The sequence below is a fragment of the Macaca mulatta genome, chromosome 1 (assembly GCF_049350105.2).
Source record: "Macaca mulatta isolate MMU2019108-1 chromosome 1, T2T-MMU8v2.0, whole genome shotgun sequence".
NCBI classification, from domain to species: Eukaryota; Metazoa; Chordata; class Mammalia; order Primates; family Cercopithecidae; genus Macaca; species Macaca mulatta.
Genome location: NC_133406.1, coordinates 79,817,388 through 79,821,015, shown reverse-complemented (window position 1 = coordinate 79,821,015; position 3,628 = coordinate 79,817,388).

Here is a 3,628-nt window from a genome sequence, read left to right as displayed (position 1 = left end):
CAGGGGATTGGTCTCCTGATGGAGTCCCCCTGTCCTGGGTTTCGGCGCCAAGTGTCATGCCTGTCCATATAGAAGACTACCTAAACAGGCTTTGTGTGAGCAACAAGACTGTTTATTCACTTGGGTGTGAATGGGCTGAGTCCAAACAGAGAATCAGCAAAGGGAGATAGGAGAGGGACAGTTTTATAGGATTTGGATAGGCAGTAGAAAGTTACAGTTGAAGGTGGTTATCTGTTGTCAGCAGGGGAGGGGGTCACAAGGTGCATGTTGGGGAGATCATGAGACCCATTGTCCAGGACAAGAATGTCATAAGGTCGATTGATCAGTTAGGGTAGGGCAGGAACAAGTCATAATGGTAGAATGTCGTAAGGTTGGTTAATCAGTAAAGGCAGAAACTGGCTGTTTCACTTCTTTCGTGGTTTCTTGGCTGCCCCAGACTTCTTGGCTCCTGCAGGTCATCTGGATGTATACGTGCAGGTCACAGGGATTACAATGGCTTAGCTCCGGCTCAGAGGCCTGACAGTAAATATTGCTCTCCTATATTAATTAATTGTTCTGTGAAGAAGCATATATTACCAAAACCTATGAAATGTATTTTGTAAAATGTTATAGATGACAGTTCAAAATCTTTTTAGATTTTCACTAAAAAGGCTACTAAGAGTTACATATTTTAATTAATATATGTAATTCTGCATGCAATGTGCACAGAAAAGTAAGACATGCTTTGGTGATAAAAAATTTAAAAACCTTAAAGACATATTTTTGTTGGAAAAAGTAATTTTGCTTAATTTTGACATTATTTAAAGTTATTTCAAAATTTAAATATAAGAAGGAAATAGAAAGGCACAAAGAAAACAGTAAATAGAAGAAAGAGATGCAAAAAGGTATGTATGAGGGTGTATTTTAGGAAAAAAATGAAAAGTGAAAAAGGGCATTTTTTTTGTATGAAATAAGTTTTTGTGGTCAAAATAGTAAGGGAAAAAGAGAAGTAAGTTTTTGTCCTAATGTAGAATGATTTGTTGTCCCAATAGGATAATAAAAGGAAATAGAGGACAAAACTGAAGGTCTAAGCAAATTGTAGAAGGTTTGTGAAGAATGAATCATATAAAAAAAAATCTTGTGTGATTAAGTTGACTAAAATTAAGAGAGATTTCCAAGGCAGAACAAGATGGCAAAGTAGAAGGCTCCACCGATTGTCCCTCCACAAGGACAAGTAAACAAATATCTACACAGAAAAAATACCTTCATTAAAACGAAAAGTTGGGTGAGCAGTATCACTGAAAGAGGCAATGAAGAGATACAAAAAACAGTCGGTAATTGCCGACATCACTTCGCTCCACCTGCAGCAGCAATGTGGTGTGGAGAGCCTCTCAGGGTCCTGGGGGAGGTAGGATACAACAATTGTGAGGCATTGAACTCAGTTTCTGTCTTGTTACAGCAGAAAGTAAAACTGGGCCAAACCTAGCTGACACCTCCCCATGGAAGGAACATTTAAGCCAGCTCTAGCCAAAGTGGAATCATGGATCCCAGCGGTGAGAACTTGAGTGCCTGCAAACCTCACCACAGAGGGCTACAGCACTGTGTCTCCAAGTAAACTTGAAAGGCACTCTAGGCCATAAGGAATGTAACTCTTAGGCAAGCCCTAGTGCTAAGCTAGGCCTAGAGACAATGGACAGGGGGTGCACAAGACATACTGAGATACCAGTTGTGGCAATCTAGGGACTGCTGGCCTTTTCCCTCCCCTCCCCCAGGCTGCACAGCTCAAGGCTTCAAAAGAGACCCCTTCCTTTCACTTGAGGAGAGAAAAGGCAAGAGAGAGGAAGGACTTTGCCTTACATCTTGGATACCAGTTCAACCACGGCAGGGTAGGGCACCAGACAAAGTTGTGAGGCCCCTGTTTTAGGGCCTTGTTCCCAGGTGACATTTCTAGACACGACTTGGCCAGAAGAGAACCTACTGCCTTTAAGGACAGTATCTAGTCCTGGCAGCATTCATTATTTGCTAACTGAAGAGCCCTTGGGCCCTGAATAACAAGCAGCAATACCCAGGTACTACATCAAAGGCCTTGAGTGAGCCTCTGAAACTTGCTGGCTTCAGGTGAGACTCAGCACATTCCCAGCTTTGGTGGCTACAGGGAAACACTTGAGAAAAGCAAAGGAAAATATAAAGGGGACTTTGTCTTGCACCTTTGGTACCATCATGGCCATGGGGGCAGAAAACCAAGCAAGCTCTTAGGGTCCCCGATTTCAGAACTTGACTCTTGGATGGCATTTCTGGGCTTGCCCTGCAATAGAAAGGAGACAACAGCCCTGAAGAATGAGTCCCAGGCCAGGCAGTATTCACCACAAGCTGGCTGAAGAGCCCTTGGACCTTACAGGAACATTGGCTGGTAGTCTGGTAGTAGTCCTTGTGGCCTGGGTGGCACTGGTTACAGGGTGAGGCTCCTCTGCCTTCAGAAAGAAGTGGGAAGAGTGGGAAGGACTGCACCTTTTGGTTTGAGTGCTAGCTCAGCCATAATAAAATAGAGCACAAGTTAGATTTCTAAGGTATTTGACTCTTGTCTCTGACTCTCAGATAGCACCTCTGAAACCACCTTGGGCCTAGGGGAACTTGCTACCCTGAAGAGGAGGATAGAGGCATGACTGACATTGTCACCTGCTGATTACAGGGCCTCAGGGCTTTGAGCAAACATAGACAGTAGCCAAGGAATTATTTTAGCAGGCCTTGGGTTTCAGGTCTGACCCATTGCAGTCACAGTGGTAGTTGCCACGGGGTGCTTATGACATTTCACCCACAGCTTTATGTGACTCAGAATGGAAAGAAGACTCTATTTGTTTGGGAGAAAGTAGGAGAAGAGAACAAGAGTCTTCTCCTGGTAATCCAGAGAATTCTTCCAGATCTGGTCTAAAACCAAGGTGGTACCTCTACAAGCCTGGAAGAACCACAGTAATACTGGGATTGGGGTGCCCCATGAAGCAGACACAGCTGAGATCACAACACCCAAGTCCTTTCAAATATCTAGAAAACCTTTGTAAGAAGGATGGCTACAAACAAGCCTAGATAGTAAGACTACAATAAGTACCTAACTCCTGAATGCTCAGTCACTAAAGAACATCTGTTAGCATCAACATCATCCAGGAAAACATGACCTCACCAAATGAACTAAATAAGATACCGTGGACCAATCCTGGAGAAACAGATATGTGACCTTTCAGGTAGAGATTTCAAAATAGCTGTGTCAAGGCAATGCAAAGAAAATCAAGATTACACAAGGAAGGAATTCAGAATTCTATCAGATATATTTAACAAAGAGATGAAATAATTAGAATCAGGCCAAAATTCTGGAGCTGAAAAATGCAATTGCCATACTGAAGAATATATCAGAGTCCTTTTGTAGGAGAATTGATCAAGGAGAAGAAAAGGATCCTAAAAGCAGCAAGAGAAAAAGAAAACAAATAATGTAAAATGGAGCTCCGACAGTCTGACTGCCAAAAGTCTGACAGCAGATTTCTCGATGGAAACCATACAGACCAGGAGAGAGTAGCCTGACATATTTAAAGTGCTAAAGAAAAAAACTTTTACCCTAGAATAATAGTATATCCAGTGAAAATGCCCTTCAAACATGAAG